Raw genomic sequence first — 14,354 nt, forward strand, 5'->3', positions numbered from 1 at the left:
ATACCACTAGCTCGAGGCTAGGGAAGTATCTAGACGCGAATGTGGTGGATAAAAGCTAGAGAAAGAGGTCCTTCGAGCTCCGAGTGCACCAAGCCTTCTTATGCGTGACACTTGACACTTGTATGATGTTGGAATGTGAAGAACAAAATCGAAAAATATGATGGATGATCAAGGGGTGTTCGGCCGAAAGTTTTTGAGGGAGAGGAGAGAGTAGTTTTGTGGTGTTGGGTGGTGAATTGTCTAGTGTGCCATCTCAAGGTATTTATAGACATTCCATATGGCATATTCCTAGCATATTCCTGGCATATTCCTGTAATATTCCTAGCATATTCCTGGCGTATTCCTGGAATATTCCTAGCATATTCCTGGCATATTCCTGGCATATTCCTGGAATATTCCTAGCATATTCCTAGCATATTCTTTGGAATATTCCTAGCATATTCCTAGCATATTCCTGGAATATTCTTAGCATATTCCTAGCATATTCTTGGAATATTCCTAGCATATTCCTGGAACATTCCTAGGTTTTCTGCGTTGTCTGCGTTTTGCAGTGTAAGCACTGTGTCGCGTAGGAACACACGGTACGTGCTTAAACTTGAAAAATAACGTTTTTAAGCGTTTTAATTTATTTTTCAACACGAACCTGATTAAAATAAAATTTTAATCATAACAGAATATTTGTGGGATTAAATATTATCCGGGCGGCCATCAACGTTCGTTTCGCAGTTTTGTCGCAATTAGTTCTGCTCTTAAAGTGTGTTTCGGGTGCTTTTTAGTGCTTATTTTTGCTTTCATATAGCATATATATTAAACCCTTGTATGTACTCTTGGGTTTTAATGTATTCTTGTTATTGGACCTACACCTAGGCTCCAATTTTATTGTCTGACTGCTTTCTGCAGTTCCGTTGACACAGTGTGTCTTACCGGTGAGTTTACTAATATTTTTGACGCAACGCTCTCGTTTTTTGCATAAAGCAATATTTTGTAGTATAAAACGTACATGAATTCACTTGTATGGAATTCAGAAACTTATTTCTCTTGTAAACTAGATTATGTATGTTCATTAAGGCACAGATCACTGTTCATTTAGTGTACGGAATGTACGGAAAAGTGACGGTTGTCACAGTCTCCCCCCGTTAAAAGAATTTCGTCCCGAAATTCAAGCGATGCCATCGGTCGCAGGGGAGTTGTGAAACCAATATGGTCACTTATATTTGAAACACGTCTTTGTGTTCTCATGTCATGTATTTTATCATGCTCAAGTAAATCAATCATGTCTTTTCTGCATTTTGTGGACTCTTGGTCCGAAACCTCAACAGGTTGTATAGTATATCATTGACGTGAATCTTATTTGTGGGAACTATGACTGTTCCTTGCGTCAGACTCCTCTAAAGACTAGACACATGAATGTATCGCGATCACTACTGATCTTTTTCTGGAAGCTTCATCTTGTGAACAATGGTTCTGATCCCTACACCGGGGATTCAATCTTTTCGTTTTCCAATTCACACTACGCCCTTTCTAGGCGCGGCTCTCAATTTAGTCGTGCTTCTTGTCTCAAATTCTTACGATTTCTGCCTCTCATCGGCGTAATCTTTCTGTGTTCTGCGGGCTGTCTTGATATAATCGCATATATGAACGACCTTGCCTCTAGATTTTTCCTGGACCATCTCGGCCAGTTGATCCATTATTCCCGGTCTCCGTTCAACACAACGGGAATTGACTCATTACGTTCCATCTAAAGCTTTACACAAAGCGGTTTAGACGGCGGCGTGATAAATACTGTTGTAGGAAGACTCTACTAAGGGTAAGTGAGTGTTCCAACTTTTTATCAAAGTTTATCACACAAGCACGCATCTTGTTCATACAGTCTGCATCGTTCAACAGCTCAGTTCATATTCGAGTTCTTACGATCATCGGTGTGCTGCAATCCCTTGCGATCAGTAAAGATCGTGCAACGTTTTCTTTCAGGTAATAACGCCCAGTTTGCTGCGCGCAATGACTGTACCTATCTCAAGGGTTCTTCTCATGATTCCTTAATCAATGTGCCACGTATGTAATGTCGTGGTCTTGTTGCATCGGCGTACAATCGAGACTTTGTCGAGAGGCGTCACATAATTGCAACTCTAGCTCCTTAGCTCTTGGTTGCAGGGTTGGCATGAATCTCGTTCTTATCCATCATGGATCTGAAAGTTCTCACTTCGCGAATTCGAAATCCGCTTTTCGTCATCATAGCGCTTAACTGTTCTTTCTCTAAGAGTTGCAAGGTAAATTGCAGTTGTTGCTCACGACCTTCCTTGGTCATTGGCCATATGAGAATGTAGTCAATAAGTATATGGCTTATCTAGGTATGGCTTACACGTTCGATTTCATGAGGTCCATGAATATTGTCGATGCATGTGTTAGGCCAAATGGTATGACAAGGAACTCGTAACTTCCAAAGCGAGTCCTAAAGGTCGTTTCAGGGACACTTCCTTCTGGTATACGCAGTCATGGACATCCTGTCCTCAAGTTGATCATTGGGTGGCAACTAGGATCTTATGATTTTGTCTGTTTATGTTGCCAGTCGTTGGCAAAGGATTCTGATTCTCAATTCTCAGGAATTTACGCAAAATGGAACTGCCAACCTTCTCCTCATATCCCTAACTAAAGGCGTCATGTCCTTAACTTCCTCTGTCTGGTAGCTCTTGCAGTTACGTCCGGAGCTCATGCTTTACGGACGAAGTTAGTCGGTAAGACATTATTCGACACTGGTGCTGCTCTTGGCACGTGGTTTATCCTAAACTTCTCTTGACGCTGCGAAGGGGCATTTCTGGCAAGTCTTTTGAAAAGGCTACTGGAACTTCTTCCATCGCGGGGATGTTCCCAGGTTCTGCAGTCTACTCAGAGGCATTTCTATGCCTCTTCGACCAATGAAGGATGTCGTAGATCTGCCGCCTTATGGGGTCTAGCATCCTTGCGCCTATTACAGTAAAGTTGGGTTTCATCATTCGCACGAGGGATGCGTCTGATTTTCTCGTATTGACGACTTCAGCTGCATACTTGGATTTCCGATCCATGCTGATTATTATGACCTCACGAGTCAATGGTAACAGAAGGTTACGGCCCTCTGAGTGCCTAATCACGATCCTTAATCGCTTCGACTGTTTAAGCTATCCTTCTATATGCCCATTTCTAAAGAATACGGGACGTCTATCTTACTTGAGACTAGGCCAAGAAGTTTCTTAAGTTCTAAGCATGCAAGGTTAAGGTTGATGCCAGTATTAGAAATAGATGCATAAGGGTGGTTAATAGGGAACGTACCCGTAACCGCATCTGGATCCTAGCGTGGTTCACGAGTTTCGATCGTGAAAACCCTTCCTTGCTTGTTTCTTCTTTGGGCAATCTTTCCTAAAGTGCCCTGCTTCACCACATTTGTAGCAACCGGGTATTCTCTTATTTCTTCCATCTGGGTCCTTCGCCCAACAGGCGTCCCTGTTGTGCCCTTCTTTTCCACACTTTCCACACCTAGGCTTCAGACATCGGCCTTTATGGTGAAAAGTGCATTCTCTGCACCTCGGCTTAGTCCCCGAGTAAACATTACCACCTGCCCTATTAATGGCTCCATCAGTGCTCCTGCCATGTGGCGAATTCACTTTCTTTCTTTTGTTTGCTTTAGAGCTTCCATAGTCGAGTTGGGTGCTCATCTTTAGGTTTGAGGACTTCCTCTTCTTGTTGCTTGACGACTCCACATGAGTCTCTTTCTTGTTATCCTCAGATTCCGAAAATTTTCCCGCACGTAGAGCCTCTTCAGTAAGGGTGACACTCATATCGATAGCCTCTGCGATGGTTGAGGGTTTTGAGGTAGTAACCATGCCCCTAATCTGGGGTGTAAGTCCCCAAATGAATCGTTCTATCCTCTTGAATTCCGGTTTGACTAGGTAGGGGACGACCCTAGACAAGTCGTGAAATCGCAGGACGTATTCAGGAATCTTCGGTCCGTCCATTTTCAAATTCCAGAACTCCACCTCAAGCTTCTGGATTTCAGTCCTAGAACAGTATTTCTTTTCCATCATTTCCTTGAGCTCGTCCCAGCTCAGTGCATAAGCAGCATCTGCACCAAGGGTCTGAACCTGAAGGTTCCACCATGAGAGTGCGCCATCCAGAAATAACCCTGAGATATAGGTAACGCTTTGTTGGGGTGAACAGTTACTCATTCTTAGAACTGAGTCCGTCTTTTCTGTCCAACGAACAAATGCAACGGCACCTCCTGTGCCATCAAAATTCAAAGGCTTGCAGTCCAGGAACTGTTTATAGGTGCAGCCAGTTGGAGGGTTATTCTCAGTCGTGCCATTGATGTGCTTAGAGCGGAGGGCTTCATGTCGTGCAATTGCCTGCGAGATGCATTCTTGCAGCTCGGCTTCTGTTCTTGGTAGCGTACTGGTGTTTGTGTCTCGCCTGGGCGGCATTCCCTTCTGCCAAAACGGTATGAAGTAGGTTAGGCAACATTCCAGGTGTCTATGAGGTACATAGCACCATAAGCCATTATTTAATCACCCAATTTCACATGTATACATAAATACTCAATGTATGAGCGGGAAACAGTTACTGAGCCTTCACTTAGGCTTGCCAACTTGGCTTAAAACGAACTTGAGGTTACATTGCCTCGGTCATTTAGGTTTCAGTTATTTCCCGCTACATTGGTTTTCTTAGGTTTTTGGCTTTACTGGGGCGTACATTTTCCCTTAAAGGGGGTTGCTCGTGTATGGGTGATAGAGAGTGCAAAGTCGCTGAATCTCTTGAATGTTTCTCATCTTCACTTGCTTAAATGTCGTTTTCCTCAAACGTCTCGTACGCAGGTAGAAGTGTCAGTCACGAAGTAGGCTGAGACAGGCTTCCTACTTTCTTACGTGCTAAAGCACTGATCTATGTGATGTTCTACCAGATGAAGGTGAGGACACCTATACATTGAATTTGGTGTGGTTTTCATTAACTCGACCCGTAGAGTCCACCAGGATTTCTGTGCACTACAAGTCGTTAATACGTGGGCCCCCGTAATAATAAATTGTCTTGCACAGTTACCCCAATTTTCTCTCGTCCAAGCAGATGATTGATCTAGGAGGGGACACTACTGTCCTTACACTCCTTGCCATGGAAAGGACCATTGCGGAGGTCCATGCGCTAACATTCGTTACTGTTATGCGCGTATAGGCACGATGATTAGATGGAATAGGAATGGAGAGAATTCCTAGTAGTTGGAGGGGCACCTTCGTGATGAATACTTCATCTTCCTTTTCTAGTCAAGTATGTTGTCAATTTTGCTTCACATAATCCGGAGGGATCTCGTCCCGTTGATTAAGAGTTCGTTCAAGGTCGCCGCCTCTGCCTCGTCATCACCACCGTAGTTTGGCATCTTCACGTTCGAGAGGGAAGAGCAGCCATCTCCTACGGAAGTAAGCTCAGAGTCTTGTCTGGTAATCACTCCCAGCCACGAGCTTTGCAAAGGACGCGAGGTCGATAGCTTCATCGTGCGAGTCACGTACCGTAATAGGAGTCGGAGTCGAAAGAATTTTATTCACGTCAATAATCATTCCGTACACTTATTCGTATGCATGAATACAAATAACAAATATGCTACTTAGCATAATCAAGTAACTTAATGCATTATACCACGTATAACTCTCGTTTTGGGGGGGGGGGTCATTTTGTCAAGTCTAACTTTTGTAGACTATGCCTTGGTTGGCACCTTACTCTATGGGTATTCCTCACTAATGTCCTTGCCTTGTCTTTTCTTTGAAAAGTGTCTGACTCGTGGATCTTGGCGCTTTCGTGAATGCAATGAAAACCATTTTGTAAAATGTTTTTGTGAAAGCACTTTAGTGATTGTAGTCTAGACTCGAGAAGGAATCCTAGTTCACTACAATCGAAGCTCTGATACCAAACTGTCACACCCTGTCTTTTGCGGAAGCGTATGATGTGTGACTAGCTTGTTATCATTGCATTCGATCATAATAAACAACTACATGATTTAAAACGATGTTCATCCATTCGGAAAATTTTGAGGATCACAAACACTTGTCATTTAAGTTTTAAAACACAACCTTCATCTAGGTTACAATTCAACAAAAGTGGATGACATCTAAACTTGTAGTCTACTTCTAGTTACAACACTTGCGCCCAAGATCCATCCTGTCACCTGAAATACATGTAATTTTGGAAAACATCAACATAAAGTTGAGCGAGTTCATGCGTTTTGCATACCGAGTATGAAAACATGGTATGTATCTTGTATAAATAAAGTATTCTTGCAAAAATCAAGTTTTCTTGTGTACACCACGTACTAATTGAATGTTTGTACAAAGACATTTCGGCATGTGAGGACATATGGAGCATTAGTGTTGGCTCCTTTAAGGCATGTGAGGACTTATGGAGCATTAGTGTTGGCTCCTTTAACTATGTCGATTACCCTCGACTGTGTCGATTAACCTCGACTGTGTCAATTTCCCTTGACTGTGTCGATTACCCTTGACTGTGTCGATTTACCTCGACTGTGTCGATTTACCTCGACTGGGACACCGAAGCACTCAAGAGGTCACATAAGGACCATGAGTGGGGCTCGGCCGTACCCGTTAGATCTAACCCTCGTCCCTAATTACTGAATGTTTTTAATGGCTTGGTACTAGTTTTCACCAAGACTTTATGGCATTTTTAGTATTAAGTCTATGCTCACATGATCTAGTAATTTCTAGGCATTTCTTAAAGCACATCATACTTGGTTCTCGTTCTCACCAAGTGTGCTTCTCGTATTTTTGTATTCTCGATTCGTATTGCACTCGGTACTCGTTCTCACCAAGAGTGCTTCTTGTATTTTTACTACTTGTAAAAAATTATAATATTTGTAACATGTATTTCACCCCCGAGAGTTATAAAACCAAAAACAGTTAAAGAAAAGGGGGAGCATGAACTCACAACTTTGCGTTCCTGCGTCGTAAACTTCACCGGAGTTGCTTATCTAGCGTCGTGACCTAAACGCGTTTTATTAACGTTAGTCACTAGACTTGTATTGCACAAGTGCAAGTCACTATCTTTTGTATTTATGTTCTTGTGTTAAAAATATTTATATTTTTAACTATTTGTCTTATATCATTTTCTCAAAAATAAATATACGTATCTTGTATTTTGCACCCGAATTATGTATTTTGTCCAAGTAATATATTTTCATAAATATATCCTCTTGTATGTGTCTAAGCATGTTGTATGTGTATTTTCATGTTTATACTCCTCATGAGTATTTAGTGTATCTTTACGTCTCAATACGCTAGCACGTATAACACATACTATATACACTTAGCACAAAAGTTGGTGATAAAATAATATATATTTTTCTCTCAAAAATATACATATTTATATCCACTTTTATTTTTGAAGAAATCCTCATTTCTTATCACCAAAAATTAGGGAAACCTTGGTAATACCTTTAAATACATTTTTAGGGAATAAGTTCTTCAAAAACTTATATTTTTCTAAGTGTCAAAATTTATAAAAATTTTGACAGAGTTTCCCCTAAAAATGGAGGTTTCCCATGTTTTCAAAACATGTGTTTATTTTCTTTTAAATCGTCAACAATCATCAACAACAATTATCAACAATAATCATCAACAACAATTATCAACAATAATCATCAACAACAATCACTAATTTTCCCCATTTCATGAACTTGCATATTTACAAAAATGTGTAGTAATTTACTAGCACATTTAGTAAGTCTTGTTATCTTTAAAAATAAGTTTAATTTCTTAAAAAAAAAACTTTATTTTTAAAGAATATGAAGTTCCACAACTTCTAGTCGGTTTTTACGAAAATTATTTCTTTGTTAAAACTTTTGTTACACTAGTGTTCGCACACTTGTTTGATCACAAAAAATCACTTTTGTTTGTGTAAGATCCGGATTAGAACATGTGATTTCTTTTGACGCTTGGTCTTTTGAAAATACCACTTGTGGACACATAGATCGGCTAGTTTTAGACACTATTTCATAAGTAAAAATACTTTTACACAAGTTCATGTTTCTTGTGTGGTAGAGTTTCACCTTTTAACCCTTACACCATTTCAAACAAGCTTATGTCAAGATCCATGATCTTAACCAAACAGGGTTAAATGATGATCCGAGCTACCACAACGTAGATCGGGCCTAAATAATCACAAATTTCAATTACTACAACATTTACACAACTAGTGAGCTTTTAACCATCATTTTTCATGTTTTTAGTAGACTTTAATGCACCATTTTGTAAGATTTCGAGTTTTAATCATTACACATCACATTAACCACTTCAAAATAGCTCAAGAATGTGTTTTAAGCAACATACCACTAGCTCGAGGCTAGGGAAGTATCTAGACGCGAATGTGGTGGATAAAAGCTAGAGAAAGAGGTCCTTCGAGCTCCGAGTGCACCAAGCCTTCTTATGCGTGACACTTGACACTTGTATGATGTTGGAATGTGAAGAACAAAATCGAAAAATATGATGGATGATCAAGGGGTGTTCGGCCGAAAGTTTTTGAGGGAGAGGAGAGAGTAGTTTTGTGGTGTTGGGTGGTGAATTGTCTAGTGTGCCATCTCAAGGTATTTATAGAAATTCCATATGACATATTCCTAGCATATTCCTGGCATATTCCTGGAATATTCCTAGCATATTCCTGGCATATTCCTGGAATATTCCTAGCATATTCCTGGCATATTCCTGGCATATTCCTGGAATATTCCTAGCATATTCCTAGCATATTCTTTGGAATATTCCTAGCATATTCCTAGCATATTCCTGGAATATTCTTAGCATATTCCTAGCATATTCTTGGAATATTCCTAGCATATTCCTGGAATATTCCTAGGTTTTCTGCGTTGTCTGCGTTTTGCAGTGTAAGCACTGTGTCGCGTAGGAACACACGGTACGTGCTTAAACTTGAAAAATAACGTTTTTAAGCGTTTTAATTTATTTTTCAACACGAACCTGATTAAAATAAAATTTTAATCATAACAGAATATTTGTGGGATTAAATATTATCCGGGCGGCCATCAACGTTCGTTTCGCAGTTTTGTCGCAATTAGTTCTGCTCTTAAAGTGTGTTTCGGGTGCTTTTTAGTGCTTATTTTTGCTTTCATATAGCATATATATTAAACCCTTGTATGTACTCTTGGGTTTTAATGTATTCTTGTTATTGGACCTACACCTAGGTTCCAATTTTATTGTCTGACTGCTTTCTGCAGTTCCGTTGACACAGTGTGTCTTACCGATGAGTTTACTAATATTTTTGACGCAACGCTCTCGTTTTTTGCATAAAGAAATATTTTGTAGTATAAAACGTACATGAATTCACTTGTATGGAATTCAGAAACTTATTTCTCTTGTAAACTAGATCATGTATGTTCATTAAGGCACAGATCACTGTTCATTTAGTGTACGGAATGTACGGAAAAGTGACGGTTGTCACACAGAACCACTCCCAAATCCTCCCATGAGTAATGAAAACCTAGCTGAACTCCGTCAGTTCGGTGAAGAACTGATAGGTACAGGTAATAGGATCAGGGAAATGGGAGAGCATCTAACTTGGAAGTACGAAGAGAGAGAGCATCGTTACTAGAACCGTCAGTTAAACCACAGAAAGCCGTATTGTATGATAGTAACTTAAAATTCTGTAAAATGGGCAATAAAACTCTGTAAAATACGGTGTGTATGGATGCATATACAATATACCATAACAAAGTAAAAGTCGAGAAATCGACAATTTTGGTTATACTTGTATATTGTGATAATCTATGTGTTTATCTATGTGAATCTTGTCATTGATAAGTTAGACACTAATAATTTTACCAACTAGCAGATGGAAAACGCTAACAATAAACCAATTAATGAAGTAAATCAATCTGAGCAAGAACCGGAAGATCAATATATAACTCGACAAGATATTTATTGAAGTCTATGGGGTTCCACTCTAAAACCAATTGGTGATAGAGGGAGTAACCCAAGATCTTATTAATACAACCGGAAGGTCTTATTCTTTCGATGTGGGATAGGGCTCCTCCAATACCCTCCCGCACGTGTAACCCGGTCTATCAAGAGGTGTACACGTGGCCTTAACCGGAGCTGACATAGAGCCATGGCTCTGATACCATATTGAAGTCTATGGGGTTCCACTCTAAAACCAATTGGTGATAGAGGGAGTAACCCAAGATCTTATTAATACAACCGGAAGGTCTTATTCTTTCGATGTGGGATAGGGCTCCTCCAATAATATTGAGCACTTTATCGCCCAAGGGATAGCTCATGCTATTCCAGAAATTGTGGCTGCTGTTCAGAAACCTGCCGAACCACAATTAATTCCTAGTAAACGTATTCCAGAAGATAACGGCAGTAACAGCATAAATGGAGGCGGCAATCATGACTATCATGATCCGCAACGGGCCCCACTCCCTAAGAGAATAAAAGGTGCAACGCCTGGTTGCACTTACAAAGAATTTCTTGCTTGCAAACCCGCAGAATTTGCAGGTAATGAAGGGGCAACTGCAACACTGCGTTGGTTAGAGAAAACCGAGGCAGTAATTGCAATAAGCAAATGTGCCAAAGAAGATCAAGTGATGTATGCATCAAATCTGTTCAAAGAAGGAGCACTCGAATGGTGGAACACGATCCTCCAGGCAAAAAGGAAGAAGGATAGCCTATGCCATGAGTTGGGAAGAATTTAAGAGTCTTGTAGAAAGAAAATTTTGTCCCGAATACGAGAAGGAACAAATGGCAAACAAGTTCCTGAGTCATCGTATGGTAGGTGTAGACTGCCGGAGCTATACTTCGACATTTTTTGAATACGCAAGGATAGTACCATCACTGGCTTCGCCAGAACCGGTACTTATTTCTCGTTACATCTGGGGGTTAATTAGTGAAATCCGAAACATCGTTAAAGCTGCGAGACCTCGTACTATTGACGATGCGGTAGAATTAGCTAATACCCTAACAGATGAATTGGTACGCACAAGAGAGGAAGATCGCAAGAAGGAATTAGCTCAAAAGATTACCCAAGGATTTCGTGTGGGTAATACTAAGAAAAGAGGAACCGGGCAATCCTCATCATCTCCGTTCTGCAAAATTTGCAAAAAGAAGCATTATGGACAATGCAACATGGTTTGCAATTTTTGCAAAATGAAAGGACATCGGGAAGAAGACTGCAGGAAGAAAACAAGAGTTTGTTATAATTGCAGAGAAAGGGGACACTTTCAATTTGAATGTCCTAAGATAGCTAAACCTGTAGTTAACCAAGCCAAACCAGCTGAAGGAACAACCAAGAGAAATGCCCGTGCATTCCAGCTAACCACTCAAGAGGCCGAACTCATTCCAGATGTGATAGCTGGTACATTCTTAGTTCACAACGTATTTGCAAAAGTATTATTTGACTCTGGTGCGAACCAAAGTTTTATAAATACTTTATTTTGCTAAGATCTTAATTTACCTTTAACCCCTCTTAGGCAAACCTTTACAGTAGAAACCGCAGAAAGATATTCTGTGAAAATAGATAAAATCTGGCAAGAAGGAAAAATAGAATTATCAGGCCATAAGTTTTCTGCAGATCTGTTACCAATGAATTTAGATGGGTTCGATGTAGTACTAGGAATGGATTGGTTAGTAGCCAACCATGCTCGAATCCTATGTGATAAGAATGCAGTAGAAATTCAAACCCCTTCAGGAGAAGTAATTTTAATTACTGGAGATAAACTTCGAAAGCCACTAAAATTCATCTCAGTAATGAAATTGGCTAGTTATTCAAGAAAGCAGGAAATGGTGTACATGATTTCAGTAATCATTAACACTAAAGATAAAGAACTCCAGGACATCCCCGTAGTCTCAGAATACCCAGACGTTTTTCCAGAAGAATTACCTGGATTACCACCTGATAGAGAAGTAGAGTTTAGAATTCATTTAATTCCAGGTACTGTACCAATAGCTAAAGCACCATAGAGATTAGCACCTACTGAAATGTTAGAATTGAAAAAGCAATTAGAAGAATTATTAAGCAAAGGATTCATACAACCTAGTTCATCCCCTTGGGGTGCACCAGTGTTGTTTGTGAAAAAGAAAGATGGATCGATGAGAATGTGTATCGATTATAGAGAATTGAATAAGGTTACAATTAAGAATCGATACCCATTACCTAGGATTGATGATCTTTTCGATCAATTACAAGGAGCTAGGTACTTCTCAAAGATAGATTTAAGATCCGGATACCACCAGTTGAAAGTACAAAAAGAAGATATACCGAAAACTGCTTTCAGAACTAGGTATGGTCATTATGAGTTTACAGTCATGCCCTTTGGGTTAACAAATGCCCCAGCAGCATTCATGGACATGATGAATCGAATCTGTAAACCATACTTGGATAAATTTGTGATCGTTTTCATCGACGATATACTTATTTACTCCAAAAGCCAAAAGGAACATTGTGAACACTTACACGTTCTCTTAACTCTGTTAAGAAAAGAAAGGCTTTATGCCAAATTCTCAAAGTGTGAATTTTGGCTGCAAGAAGTACAATTCTTAGGTCATGTGGTAAATCATGAAGGTATCCATGTAGATCCTGCTAAGATAGAAGCAATTATAAGGTGGAAAGTCCCACAAACAGCTATGGAGATAAGAAGTTTTCTAGGCTTAGCTGGATACTATAGACGATTTATCAAAGATTTTTCCAAGATAGCCGTACCATTAACTAAGTTAACCTGTAAAGCTGCTAAATTTGAATGGGGACCTAGACAAGAAGAAGCCTTTCAGATTTTAAAGCATAGATTGACGAATGCACCAATCTTAGCTTTACCCGAAGGAACAGAAGACTTTGAAGTATATTGTGATGCTTCAAAATTAGGATATGGATGTGTGTTAATGCAACGCAAGAAGGTAATTGCTTATGCTTCTAGACAATTGAAAAAGCACGAAGAAAATTATACGACTCATGATCTAGAACTAGGAGCCATAATTTTTGCCCTTAAAATCTGGAGACATTATCTGTATGGAAGTAAGTTTACTGTCTATACAGGTCATAAAAGTTTAAGATATATATTTGGGCAAAAAGAGTTAAACATGAGACAAAGAAGATGTGTCACACCCCCAAAATCCACCTGCGGAGTATCACCGCTTGGGAGCGTGACTGACCAGGATCAAGCCACCAATCATACAGAACATTGTATAAAGTAAAAGTAAACACATTATAATCCAAACCATTTCCATATGAAAGGTGTTTCCAAAACATAAGTAAGTTAACATTGTTTAGCGGAAGCGTATTATTGTAAAACCCATAGCAAATAAGTATCAAACATCAAAAGTGTTTAACAAGGTGATCACGATCCAAGCCCCACAACGACCAGCTCCTCCGTGTGCAAGCTCCAAGTACCTAACGATCTGCAAGGCATGTAACAGAATGATCAACAAACTAGTTGAGCGAGTTCACAGAAAGTAAATGCGTAATAGTAAGTTCGTTTGTAACAGGTGGCTCTACTGGGCCGTAATAGTGATCAGTATAGGTATCCTGCACATCCGAGGATAGTGATCAGTATAAGTATCCTTCACAACCGAGGATAGTGATCAGTATAGGTATCCTTCACATCCGAGGATAGTGATCAGTATAAGTATCCTTCACAACCGAGGATAGTGATCAGTATAGGTATCCTTCACATCCGAGGATAGTAATATAGTAATCTAGTCATAGTATCAGTAGTATATCTATTCAACCTTATCCTTTCAATCCCATTCCCAACACCCCGGGAATCCCATGCCTTGGTAAGAGTGTGAACTCACCTTGGTTTGCTCGGTATGCTAGGTTATGCACTCACAAGTAATTAATCAAGTCCTATTGTATGCACGTATAACAAATCAGTTCATGTTCGAAATGATACGCATGCAAGTCGAGTGTCACATAAATACAAATGTAAACATTCATCATCTAGCATGGCATGTCAAATAATTCAAGTATACCTTCCATCCCTCGAAACATGTTATAACCCATTATCTTTCGAAGGATGTCTATAATCCTACAATATCTTTCGAATCCAGCCTTATCTTTCGACGCACATCCACCTTTCGGTTCATGTGTCATCTTTCGGTCAAACAGTTATCTTTCGGTCTCAACTATGTTTCGTATACTAACATCTTTCGGTCAAAGTTATCCTTCGGTCAACACTACTATGGTTCGAAGGTCAAGCATCTTTCGGTCACATCTATGTTTCGTATACTAACATCTTTCGACACAATCAGTTACGTTTTCACAATCAGTTACGTTTTCACAGAAACAGAAACCCTAATCGTCTGCAGCCATCATCAACATTAACAATCATCAGAATT

The sequence above is a fragment of the Helianthus annuus genome, chromosome 4 (assembly GCF_002127325.2).
Source record: "Helianthus annuus cultivar XRQ/B chromosome 4, HanXRQr2.0-SUNRISE, whole genome shotgun sequence".
Taxonomy (NCBI): domain Eukaryota; kingdom Viridiplantae; phylum Streptophyta; class Magnoliopsida; order Asterales; family Asteraceae; genus Helianthus; species Helianthus annuus.